We start from the raw sequence: 14481 nt of genomic DNA, 5'->3' as shown, positions 1-14481 counted from the left end.
TGAGAGAACAGACAAGTAAAAACAGCAATACTGTTTTTCTTTTTCAGTACATGTATATGCTAATGCAAAATAAGAATACAAGAAGGACAACACTTGATATACAAACAAAATATGGCTATATTAAAGCCGCGCCATCCGAAAATCGATCTTATGCTGTTCAGACCATCTGAGCATCCGAACAATCATGAGCTACCTTGTTTGCTTAGGGAACCAAGAAACATGGCGTAACTTTAAAGGGAACATGATAGCTCGGATGTGGGGCCATATGTCGTAAAACCTATTTTCGCATGATGCGGCTTATATGCACTTAAGCGCACATCTAACGTTCTACTTTAACCATTCGATTTTTTCACAAACGGCTCGATAGGGTAACTTAAAATTTCATAAATAATGTAACATTGTATGTGCTGTTATGTGAGACCAGTACACATTTGCATTGAATTTATTCTTCAATCGCGCTCGTAGAATCCAAAATAACACACGGGTATGGCTGCTTCGTGCTGCATGTACCCATGTCAGTATTCAAAGATTATTGATTTTCTTTCTCATATGATTTTCGTTAGAAAATTTGATTGAAAAACACATTTGATGAAATATTTGATAAAACTGGATTGTTAAATAATACGATTGCAGGCTGGTCGACAATAATTTAGCCTCGTATTTGAAAGCTGGAACATTATATCGCCACACACATTACAAACAATTATGTTGCCAACACATTTACTCTTTTAAATTAATGTTTAAGATATTTGAAATAATTTGAAATACATTTCTAACGTGTGTATCTCACGGCAAATGCTGAACTACATTAAGTCCAAATATTTTGAGTTGTTATATTCTCTATCTTAGATTCATTAATATATACAAATGTACTTAAACCATTAATAGATGTGAGTTTATTGTATGTTCCTATTAAAAACATTTAATTTGGATTTAAAAACACATCATGCCATTAATATACAAAGAAAAAGCGACGGACCCAAAATAGATCCCCGATGAATATAGTTATTTTTTTATTTATGGACGTTTTCTAATATTTGTGTACATGTATTGTTTTTTGTGCGACTGTACGTTAAAAATGCTAAATCATTTTTGAGAAAAGGTGTAACTAAAGCTTATACAGTAAGTTGTCATGATCACGTAGATCGAAGGCCTTCTTCAAACAAAGAAACAACTCCCCAATTGCTTTAAATTTATCTATTGCATTAACCAAAACCATTCACTTATCTAAGAGATGCGATAAGACATGACAGAATTTTCCTGGAACCAAATTGATCTTTATGTAAAATATTAACAGGATGAAAGTAAAACCTGAGTTGATTTGTCAAATGCTTTTCATATATTTTGGATATGGTTTAAAAAATTAAATAGGCCTAAACATATTAGGATCATCTCTATTTGAGTGTTTATATATTGGATCAACATATGCATCCGTTAAAGCACTTGAAACTGTCCATGGAAATAATATTTATAACGAATGTTAGTGGAAGAATAATGTGATATACGATCTCTTAGTGTGCTTGATTTTTGTAATGTTTCATTTCGTGATTCTTAATGAATAAATGCAAGTGTAAAAATGTTAACTGTGTCGATTTTTTTTGCAACGATTGCAGTGACTAAATTTAGGTTTGTTATTGGGTTCTTCGCGCCTAGGTTGACCGATCATTTATCATTTGATCATATCAATAAGGGAAGCGGACAACGACAACGGGCGAGGCTGAGTATTGTAATGCGCATGGGGGGGGGGGGGGGTTAGAGGGTTAGGGTAAGGGTTAGGGTTAGGGGGTCGGGTGTGGGTAAGGGTTAGCCTTAACTCTAACCTTAACCCTAACCCGACCCCTAACACTAACCCTAACCTTACCATAACCGAGAGTTATCTTCCCTATACCATGCCTTGTTCGTTGTCGTTGTCACTTACCCTATCAATAATGTGCCTACATGAAGGGGGCGGAACGGCATGTGTAGGCTTTTTGTATAAGAGACCATTTCGTCAATTATGAGTTTTATCCCAAACCATTCTGTGCCCATAAAATATTTTTCGACTACAAAAATCTCACAGAAAGTGAATATGAACCTAAACTATTATAAAATGCCCTTAGTAAGTCAACCCCTCCCGCGGTGTGTGGTGGAGGGTGAGTACTGGAACCTGTTAACGTGTTTGTATTTCAAATTGTTCTTCGTTAATGGTTTGTTTTGGGCACTTTTCTTATGTATATTATTTCTCGTTGATGACTTCACGAAGTTACAGATTATATTTGGGTTAAACTAATCATACAATGCTGCTATAGTCTTAAATCGAAATAAATATGCTAGCTACCTCCCGCTACTTCTGATAATAACGACGACCAATATTTCTCGCACAGCAATATTCACTAGAAGTTCTATGCATTTCGTGTATTGTAAAACATAAACAAACACAATCATTAAAGGAAAATTAATAAGACTATTTTAATTTTGAAAGCACATAGTTATTGAATATGCAAAATTATATAATAATGAAACAGTTTAGTTCAATGCAAGTCAATAAAAAGCGGATCCCTAAATAAACTAGATCCGCTACTCTCGGAATTTCACTGTTTGTCTGCTCTCGGAATGTCGACCCAATCACTTCTTTCCAAAGCGTTGGTCGTTTCCACCGGGAAACCTCATGTCGTTTCCAAACCCACCAAGGTTGTTCAGATCCCACTGGTTACCTTGTCCAAATCCGCCGTTCAGACCACCTTGGGGTCCTTGAACGAATCCAGAGGGGCCACCTTGTCGGAACGGATCCAGAAAGCCTTGCGAATTAGGACCCTGTACGGATTCCCATGGATTCATTTGATTAAATCCACCTTGGAGTCCTGATCCGAACCTGTCTGGGCGTACTTGTCCAAACCCACCTTGAAAGCCTGGTACAAAACCATTTGGGTCGCCTTGTGGGAATCCCCACGGACCGCCTTGATTAAACATACCTTGGCCGCCGCCTGGAAAGCCCTGAGACAATCCCCCTTGGTTGTCCAATGGGAAACCACCTTGGTTCATTTGTCCGAATGCCATAGGGTTTTGCGGGCCGAGTGCCCCCTGGCCTTGTCTGAAACCGTTGTCAAATGCCCAAGAGTTGCCTTGCCCGAGGCCGCCTTGACCAATTTGTCCTAATCCAGCGTGAGTGCCTTGTCTCCCAGCTTCCTTGGGTTAGTCCGCCTTGGTTCGTTTGATCGAATCCGTTGTTCATCCCAAAGGGGTTGCCTTGCTCGAGTCCGTTAGGGCTCATTTGTCCGAAACCAGTTGACATGCCTTGCCCGACTCCAGTGCCGAATCCTGTTACAGGAATTTTAAAATCAACATCGTTAATATACAGAATACACGTTTTTCTTTGATAAAGTGTACATCAAATGTGAAAAAACGGTTGACATATCGTTATAGATTTGTTAGGTGACCATTAACGAAAAAGTGGACCATTAATAGTTTTATATTTCATTTTTTAGTAATAGCACAAGGCTGCTTAATCCAAAGGATTTAATTTAAAAGCATACACTCACTACCATTGGCAAGCTTGAGCGAACTTTTTACATTTATGCATTTTAAAATTGACATTTATTTTGCGAGTTAACCCAGTTATGCCTTGTGGACTCTTCCATCATTCTAAATTGGATCAATTTATTTCCAAAATTAGGGATGTCTAGTATATTTATTTCTATATTTAGAATAAATCTCAAAGAAATTCCTTTAAGCAAACAGCGCAGACCTTGATGAGACACCGCATCATGCGGCGTCTCATCTGGGTCTGCGCTGTTTGCCAAGGCCTTTTTTTCTAGACGCTAGGCATGAATGTATTAATGGCATAGAAAACTTCGACTTTCAATTTTGACTTTAAATGTTGTGAATCAAACGTTATAAGGGATGAATAATAAAGGAACTCCTCCACAGAATAATGAAATGACGATTTTCCAAATTGTTGTCACATATTCCAAACAATCAACGCAATAAATATCACTGTTCATCTGGGAATACAAAAGAGGTGAGGATTTAGCCATATACTTACAAGATTTTTTACAAAGAGTAATTATCATTCGAAATAGCTAAAGTTCTAATGCGCTTCAAACGCGAAACGAATAAACAATTTGGACAGCGCATGTTGCTTTCGCTAAATATTATGATAAAACTTTTGATATCTAATGAAAATTTTAAAGTGCCTAATAATGTGAACACATTTATGTAAAGCTAAGTGTTTACCCATGTTTCCATGGAATCCTTGCGCTCCAGTCCCGAATCCTGGGGAACTTCCAAACTGGGCGTTGACCGCCAAGGAACCCACAAGCACAATGGCTATTGTCTTCAACATAGCTGCAAAATCACAAGTAGAATACACGTACATGAACAGTCCGATATTTGAACTCATGTATTCAAGTTATGAGTACACTACTTACGAATATTAGAGAATATATACTTATAGTTGTCTTTTATCCTAAACACATGTATGGCTTGATGGGCAAATATTAACGTCTAAATGCGACCAGAATCGATATAAACTGAGATGATCCCAATGAATTAATTGAACCAATGAATTGTACATCTTTGGTACAAAATGGTTTATGTAACATGACAAAATTAAATAATCAAGTTGGTAATGCTGTCTTTCGTACGTTTTCTATTTATTCTTTAACCCGTTCAGTGCGGGGACCGGATTTTAAAGGCCTTTGCAAACAGTTTGGATCCAGATGAGACGCCACAGAACGTGGCGTCTCATCAGGATCCAAACTGTTTGCTGTTCTGATAGTATTCTTTGAAAAAAATCGAAGAAAATGCTAATTTTAGAAATTCTGCAGACGACATTTTAGCAGACGACAAATTTCTTAGCATGCAAAGGGTTAAATGTATGCATGCGCGCGTTCCGATGAAAACAAACATAATGCAAGCGTACGACGGTTAACGCATTACCTCATTGGAAGAGGCGAATACAGTTTCTTGCCTTACGTTTTAAAATAAAGCATTTAAAAGTCTTATAAATAGTCATAATAGTAGTAAATGCAAAAGCACCGGGTCATATTAAATCGAAATAATATTATATAATTATGTATTTAGTGCATATTATGCATATCCCAAGCAAGTACATGTAGATTAAAATTCTAATTAATCAATACTTTAAATCGAAAATTATTTCTCAATTCTTACACGTTTTAAGTTTATTTTTTAGAAGTAAAATATTTTAATGGTTATTATTTATTTTTACTCATAGCTTAATGAAAAATAATACATTAATGATTGTAAATCCTTATACTATTTTTAAGAATATTTATTCATTATAAATAATTAGTTGTAATAACTGTAAGCACTTACCCTATTTCGAAGTTAATCAAATAATATAATATAACTTACTTACTCGAGTAGTCCGCGAAGAAAGAAGACGCTTTGTTCCGTTTTGATCTCAACGTCAACACTTATCCGTTGCCGTTCTTCGTCGTCTCAACCAATTATTTACGCAACCATATTTGACCCGGAAACGCCTGTGGCCGGGCGACGTTTGAACATTTATTCATATACATGATTACTTTTCGATAACCACGTGTGAAATAGTTAGTCATCATCAAGTCGTGAACTTGTTTCAATTTAAAGAGACAGTTTTATTATTTTGTCTCATACTTTTCAACGGCGGTATTGCAAATTTCAAAACCATTACCGTTCGGAGATCTAATAATTTCCTGTCTAAAGATCGCCCTGTGAATACCATAAACGCAGCATCAACGTACCTAACATCAGAGACAGCTAGTCTAGTTTAAAGGGTACAAACCTCACGTGGAATTTTATTTATATCATGCGAAACTTGAACACATTATTATTTCTACAACAAATACGGTTTGAAATCTCTGTGTCGTAAAGACGGCGTTATAAGGTTTATTTACACAAAATTTGAAATATTGTATGACTTTCTAATATCTAGCTTGACAACATGTTTTCGTTGGCATTTCAAAACGAGTCCGCAAGAGTAAGATATATGAACTTAAAAATTGAGAACTTCACTTTGAATTTTAAGCTCTATGAACGTTAAAAAATGTCACAGTAGCTTAATAATCTTTGATCGTTGATTATCTATGACTGAAACGTTAATTTTATTTAAGAATTCACAAGTGTTACCCGTGTCCATTAAAAAAGCTATTAATCAAATGAGTTAACATGTCCCTTTAAGCATTATTACAATATGATAGCACGTCATGCTTTCATATAGACTAAATCGGAAGTACATACTATTAAATTAATTTTATTGGACAAATCAGATGCGTAGATAATTAGACGTTGACGTGGTATCTACGTCACTGGGAAAATGAATGTGTATTTTTATACAATAACAAACAAAAACAGCGTCCAATACTAAAGCAATATGGAAAACTTATTTTAATACATGTATTTCATAGATATAGACAAACATTATGTTAGGGTAAACTATGAACGAGGAATATTACATTATACTATATTAACTAACCATTGAACCAGTATATATATATTGTTAACGAAAATTCGGAACGACTAAGTTTGAGCCTATACCGACCTGTTAACATGCTATTTGTTGTACACCAAACTTAACTTCGCATAATACATATATTGTGTACATAAATGAAACTTCGACTGAAATAAAGAAAATTATTTGTACTAAAGAAAATTATTTCCAATTGTATACAAAACATATTTCATTGATTGTATTGTACCGCTTTTATAGAACGTTTTTTTCTAGTTTTATCTGTTAGAAAAAAAAATATATAGATAAATTTCGTGTATACTCGTTTAAAAGGGACTCATTCACCGTTTGACAAAATGACGATAAAAAGTTGAAGTTTAAAGAAATATGCATGCATTATATCCAAACCAGCAAAATACTTCTAATGATACTTGTAAAATATATACATGCATTTAGTGATAATAGTCAATCAAAATCGGGAAAAATAATAATGCTTGTGTAGCTCTTTTTATCTAAAATTTACCAAAACGTTTATTAGCGACGCAATGTTTGTAACTTGCATTGAAATGAAGACGTCTGGTGTTGTGTTAAGGTATTTCGTGAGCTTATCTTCTAGATGTCCCTGGTTGGGGTCTCACAAATGTCACTTTTTCTTTTATCTTTTTTTCTTTTTATTATATAAAACAATAATAAAAACTACAGTTATGTTACTAAATGTATTAAATGTCATTTAAAATTTATTATTAAATGTTTGCAATATCAATAAAGACATTATTCGCAACGAATGAAAGCGTGAAACAAAATATTGACGTATGTTATATTCATTTTGTATTAGCAACAACAAAATATCGACAGCTTAAGGCAATCGCATGTTCATTTCTCGTTATTCAGTCGCCAAACACTATTTTTCAATCCGTGAACATCGCTGTTTGATCGATCTCGAAAGAGCAACATGATCTGGATTTTTTCTTCAGTTATTTGAGTTAGATCTTAAAAATAGTTGTTAAGACCCCATGACGCACAACAACCTCTTTGGTGCGTATCATCAAATCTACGATGTGAAGCGAAGCCAGACAGCGCTCTTTCGCAAGAGTTTTGTCTCAAAACGGCCGTGGAAATTAAATGAGCCAAATTTGTCAGCATTCTCATGCCTAGGGACAATTCTAATAAATTTTCTGATGCATGATGTTTTTGTTCTCGAAGCTGCACCCGGTAAACTTACCGGTATGTCGAATTCACAAGTTCTGTATACATTGTATACATGTAGTTATTGCACTGTTCGGACGATTTCACCAAAACGCTGACTACCTGACGACAAGCAAAGTACAGTGTCACATCTTTTCCAGTACATTTCTTCAGTTCTTCACAACCATCGCAATGCGCTTATAACCTGGACCATGACCGGCAACCATCATGCGTCGCAGGTCTCAGTATAGTGCTGTGATGCTTGCTCTGGGTCTCTCCTCAGCCCGGTCGCGACGCGCTCCGGCTTGTGGTCACGTATTCTGGTGTCTTAAACATACCTCGGGTCTGTTGTATGTTTTTGCTTCGAAGGGGGAGGGGGGCATTAAACGAGTGAGAACGCTCGAGTGGAATTCAAAGAAGTCGCATTAAACCAAGGTTACTTAACTCAAGTGGTCACATGCACAAGATTGACTTAACTGGCTGGATATAAAGCATGGAAGTCTGGTAACATCTTGTTCAGTGGATGTGATCCAAACGGTTTGGCAGAGACCTGTGATCTAATAAATATATGTGCACACATATTTGAATATCTAGTAATCGAATGAGAGGATTTTTCTTTTTTCTGTGATAAAGATTCTATGTGAAGCTTAGGCTGGAATTTCCAGCAATGAAGCGGTACATGCACTTGGTTCTTCCTGTTTTATACCCTGACCTCGAGACGTTCTTCTGCGGGTCTGTTGATTCTACACTTGGAGACTTTTCTAGCGCAACACACTTTTCAAACTTGAGTATCTCTGTAATGAGTTAAGATTTTGAAATAAAATTGCACATGTGATCATTTGACTATATTCTGTGCAAGATAACAATAAAATCAGTCATCCTAGACAATCGGGCGCTTTTGCACGTTATGTACATGTGGATTCATTTTTGCGCGTGGCAATGGTGAAACGCGAGATGATTACAATTTTATTTAAATTTCTTCATTTAAGGTGGGTTGATCGACCAGGAAAACATAAAAAATCAAACTGTCTCGTATAGAAATTCAGGAGCGCAACCGCGCAATCATTATGTTGCAGGCTACCTCCCCCACTTGCTAAAGCATCCGATCGTCACGGATGAATAATTTTATCGTTTGCTTGCACAAACTGTAGTCTAATGATCACATGCACACTTTAAAATCAAAATATTTACTAATAACTGAGATATTTAATTTTGAAAAAATGTTGCGTAAGAAAAGTCATTAAGTGTAGTACACCGCTCTATAATTCCAATTTAATTTCAATTTCATCATTCTAGGTGAGTTTTTACTCTAGGGAAACATACCGGTAATATTAAAGTAAAAAATATGACTCGAATGAATATTCAGGAGCGCAATGTTGCAATCCGGTTGATCATGAAGACGTGTAAGTGTTTGCGTTTCACTTTTCACATTATTATTTTACGTTGTCCGATTTTGAAAATTTAACCTCTGCAGTGATTTGTTTTTAAATTTGTAATGTTTCATATGTAAATGTTGATCAATTTCATTTAAATTTGCATGAAGTATTAGATATGTTCTAAATAAGTCTGAGTCAAAATTTCAACAAAATCCGTTCTAAAATAAGGGCGCTATATTGATTTGATTACATGTTGCGTTGGAAAAGTCTGCAAGTGTGTGTCCGTGTAGTAAATTTCTCGCAGTAGCCCTTCGATCGCATTTTCTTGTCTTAGCTTTTGGTTTGTACCCGCTGGCAGCTTTTCATTAAACGCCCGAGTCTCTGTCATTGGTTGTGTCTGATGCAATTCTATCCCTTTGAGTGATGGACACAGGTCTGATACCGCACTATCCCGCCGCTGATACCATTTTGTAACGTGTCAATCGATCTGCTCTCATCCGTTCTGTTTAACCTTTATATGGCGAAGATAATGCATGAGACGACCGCACATCCATCTGCATCGATGGCAGAATCGTTGTGGCACCAGAATGAAATCGATCGGATTGTATACGTGCCCATTAGGCGCATGCTAGGTCAATGTTCTGGACGGTTCATGTTGGTACAAGGTGTTGCCCGTGGTGAGTTTGTGGCTTCTAGAGAACTTAACAAGTCTCAGCTTTGCTCGGAACCAGTCAAATCTTTGCGCGGACGTTCACAAAGATACACATTCTTTGCACAGAGATTTGACTAGAACCAGCATAGCTAGATCAATCCCTACTGATATAAGTTTTTTTTTTACCAACCACGGGATGATAGATGAGACACGTGGTACAATAATTTTCCCGGTATTATTATGAACTTAGACTTGTACACAATTCTCAAAATATAAAAGTAATTTTTCATATTATAATACTTCTAGATCTGAAAGGGTTAACTTGTGAGTGCAGAGATTGTATGTGAGAGCATGGAAGGACAACTATGCGTGGATATTAAAAGATATAAGCTAGGTTCTGCAACATATACGAGTAAATGTGTCGCTATCGACGTAAACACGATCGTGATAAATTTCATTGAAGTAAACTATTTTTGATTGATGGTGCAAAACAAAGACTGTTAATTTATTTGATTCATTATTGCTTGTTCCTTATTCCTAAAAAGCTGTTATCACAAATCGACTTTATATCGTTGTTCTGGGCGATGACGGTCAGATCGCCTAGCAACAGGATAACAACAGTCTTCAGCCTGGCTAAAATAGCAAATAGAAAAGAGTGCTCATGTTATATTTTATCTCAGCAAAAGATTCCATAACGATATAACACGTCATAGTTAAAGTTTTTAATGCCTCAGTAAGGTGGCATATAGCAGTCGTATTCTGTGTCCGTCCGTCCGTCCGGCATTAAGTTTTGCGGAAGTTTTTTACGCCACTCTATCAGATATTGCGCTGAATTTTGGTATGTGCGTCTACCTACAAGTCCTACAGATGAAGTGTGGGTTTCGTTCCGTTCCATTGATATTTGGCGGAGTTATGGGCCTTGGAATTTGAAAATTTCTTTATAACGAAAGTTTTCTGGAGTGTTTTTTACACGGTACGCTTTCAGATATTGTGCTGATTTTGGTATGTGAGAGTGCCTTCATGAAATACGTGTGAGATTCTTTCCGGTCCATTAACCTTTGTGGTAGTTATGTGCCTTGGACTTCGAAAAATTCCGCTTCTCCTCTGTTTGTTTACGCAACGTTTTCATACATAAAGCTGAATTTTGGTATGTGAGTCTACCTACATTACCTACATATGGAGTGTGAGTTTCGTTCAGGTCAGTTGAATATTTGCGAAGTAATTGGCCTCGAATTTAGAAAAGTTCTCTTAATATAACATTTTTCCGGAGTTTCTTTACACAACGCGTTCAGATATTGAGCTGATAGTTTGTATGTGAGTGGACCTACATGACTTACAGATAAAGTGTGTGTTTCGTTCCGGTCCATTGATTTTTGGCTTAGTTATGGACCTTGGAAACATATACAGTTACCGTGTTCCGTAGTTATTTACGCAACGCTGTAATATACTGGGCTGATTTGGGATGTGAATCTACCTACATGACCTACATATGAAGTGTGAGCTTCGTTCCGGTTCATTGATTTTTGGCGAAGTTATAGACTTTGGGCTTAAACATTTTCACTAAAAAAGCTGCTGTGCGGCTTCAAAGCGCATTATGGGGTATTATGTTTCACAAACACATGTTTTGTTTCCTTTCGCTAGCATACCTTAGCCGTTTCACTGGGCGTTTGATGCAATATTCTAGAAACCAACACTGTAAAGAACGCAAAACGGTTCACCTCGAAAGATTAAGATACGGACAATGTTTCAAATTGTTTAATTATTATTTGATGTTCTTATTCAAAACGAATTATAACATTATTGAAAACCTCGACACGATACCATCTGACCTTAACGACTGGTAAAGTTAAACCCTAGGCGAATAAAAATATACTAACTTCGTTACAAAATGGCTATTATTTTCACAAAATACGCGTTTAACCTATTATTCATTTGACTAGTATTTGTAGAATTGGAACTAGTATCATGTTCCAGTACGAAATAAAACAAACATATTATACCATGCAGTTCATCAACCTCCGCGCAGAGATTGTACTGGAACCAGCATAGCTGGATGAAAGCCAGGCCACGTGGTACAATAATTTCACCGTTGTTATTTTTACTTTTTAACATTTCGGTTATTCATTTTTCATAATGAAATTAACTTCTACACGATTTCAAAATATAAAAGAAAATGATAATACTTTTCATAATATAATCCTTAAACAACAACAAAAAAATCCTACCAAATCTGTTAGGATTTTCTTGTGATGGCAGAGTGTATGTTAGAACAAGGAACGACAACTCTGCGTTGAGATTGGCAGTTCATCATTTTGTTGTTTAATTTAGATTTAATTGACCAAAAAATAAGGTCAAGCGTTTCGTGTCATCTATCGAGGATATAAAGCGAGCAAATGCAAGTTTAAAGTCAATATTTTAATTTGTACACCTTAAACAAACATAAAGATATGAATGAGGAATGTTACATAAATATATTACCTTTCTTTTAATAGAACAATAAATCGCATGCTCTTTTTTCGATGAAATTTATAACGGACACTTTTATGTCGACACTGTTGCAGACACTTGTCCCTAATTATGTCGTATGGACATATGTGTCTTGTTCTGATAAAACTAGGCTTAATTCGTGTGCGCTAAGTATCGTCCCAGACGACACTTTCCGCCTTAATGGTATTTTTAGTTTCAAGGAAGTCACTCATTACCGAAAATCAAGTTTAGGCGGAAAGTGTCGTCCCAGATTAGCCTGAGCGGACTGCACAGGCTAATCTGGGACGACACTTTACGCACATGCATTATGCCCAGTTTTATCAGAACAAGACACATATCTGCTGACGCTCATATAGATTTCCCAACAGTACATGTCTTTCGTACTTAAATGAATTTTAGGCGGTATTTTTTTTCTTTGTTTGAAACCCTTATACCGTTGATAATCTGGTGCACCTTCTTCCGAACCTTTATTTTTGTATGTATTTTTTTCATCAACGTTTGATTTTTAATACAATATAAATTAACTAAAAGTGTCACTATTTCACTAGTTTTTCTGAAATGAATGTTTTGACAATGAACGGTGTGACTTACTTGGAGAGCGACACGTGTTGATTAAATACGTTTTCCACTTTTTGACGTCACTGAAGTTAGATGTATCACATGTCAAATTGTACAGCAGGATGTCGACGAAACGTAAAATAGAAAAACAGGTGACATTGCGTCCCTATTAAACCTTCTTTAAGTATGACAGAACCCATCGCATAGGTTCATCTTCATTAGCTATTGGACGTTTTGTCACCATATTGCGATTTTGATGTTTGTGTACTAAACAATGGTAACGTTACGTAATCGATTAACCTTTCTTTAACTATGGCAGCTGACTATCTTTTTATAAGCTTAATTTATATCTATACACTTGATGTTATGTCTATAACACAGAAAATACATTTAAAAACTTGTATTGGTGGATAATGTAACGCTTTATTCGTGTTTTTCGTAATTGGTCCGTGCAAACAATTACACAAAACTCGCTTTCTTAAATTTAGCTAACATATTTTCGGTAGGCATACATACAAAAAAACAAAAACAACAAAGCAATCATTATTTATTAATTCATTATAACATAACCAGACGTCGTGATATTATAATGTATTAACTAATATTATTATTTAAAAATTACTTAAAGGGGCATTTTCACAGATTTTGTCATGTATTGAAGAGTGTCATTAAATGCTATATATTGATAACATTGGATCTAAAGAGCTCCCGTAAAAAATCAAGAATAATAATTTTTTTTTAAGTAAAAAGTAATCCTGAACAGGGCTCAAACCACTGACCCCTTGAGTCCTGGAGTTAAAGTCTACCACGTAGTCCACTCGGCCATCTGTGCTCATACAATGATGGATGTATAACAAACTTTATATATGCAATCCTCGTAGTTTCCCAAAATATAACGACACCAACAGAATTCTCCAAATTATCCAACCGTTTCGCGTTAAACGCTTTATAATTTTCAGGTTTTTAAATCGTCAAAAGATGCATATAATGGCTATTTTAGAGCTTTGTAAATGTTCAGTATTACTTTTTCCTCATAAATATCATAACTATAACAAAAAATTGCGAATCTGAAACAACTTTTTTAATTTTGTCAATTTACCAAAACGTGAACAGTCCCTTTAAATTTGTTGTTATTCTTTTAAATAAAACATTGTATTCATTTTAAAATATCTTAAGCTTTTGTAATTTTCTAAAAGATCCTTTTACCTATTAAACAAGGCATAACATCAAATGATTGAATGTCACTAGAAATAAGGATAAGATTACTCGATTAATACTTATAGCCTCTGTACAGTATATTATCATTTTTTCTTATAAAACAGATATGACATTGATGAATAAGAAACTTAAGTTTAGAGGAATTAGAAACAGAAGTCAGTGAAATAAGAGTTTTACAAAACTTCAAATAATTTTCGTTTTTAAAGCATTTACAAAAGATTTGTTCACTGTTTGGAAATTACAACTTATCTGTGCGATTGTGTTCGTAAACACATTGTTTTTGTTCTGCAAGAAGTACAAGCAATTGATTCGCAACCGGAGTTATTTTGTCCGTTATCAACTTCATTGAAGAACAATTCAAATTTATTGTACCATCTTAAGGTTGTTAATGTATTTTATGTTGTATTGCTTGTTCATATTAATGTGTTTGGTTTAAAATGGCGAAAATAAAATGAAGGCAGTAAACTGGTATACAAATATGAGTCTTCGTAAATACAAGACTAGTAGGTATATTTATTGGCGAATAACCTGCCTTTTACGAGAATAAAACATTTACACATTACACATTATTTTCT

Source organism: Dreissena polymorpha, chromosome 8 (assembly GCF_020536995.1).
Source record: "Dreissena polymorpha isolate Duluth1 chromosome 8, UMN_Dpol_1.0, whole genome shotgun sequence".
Taxonomy (NCBI): Eukaryota; Metazoa; Mollusca; class Bivalvia; order Myida; family Dreissenidae; genus Dreissena; species Dreissena polymorpha.
This window is presented reverse-complemented; position numbering follows the sequence as displayed.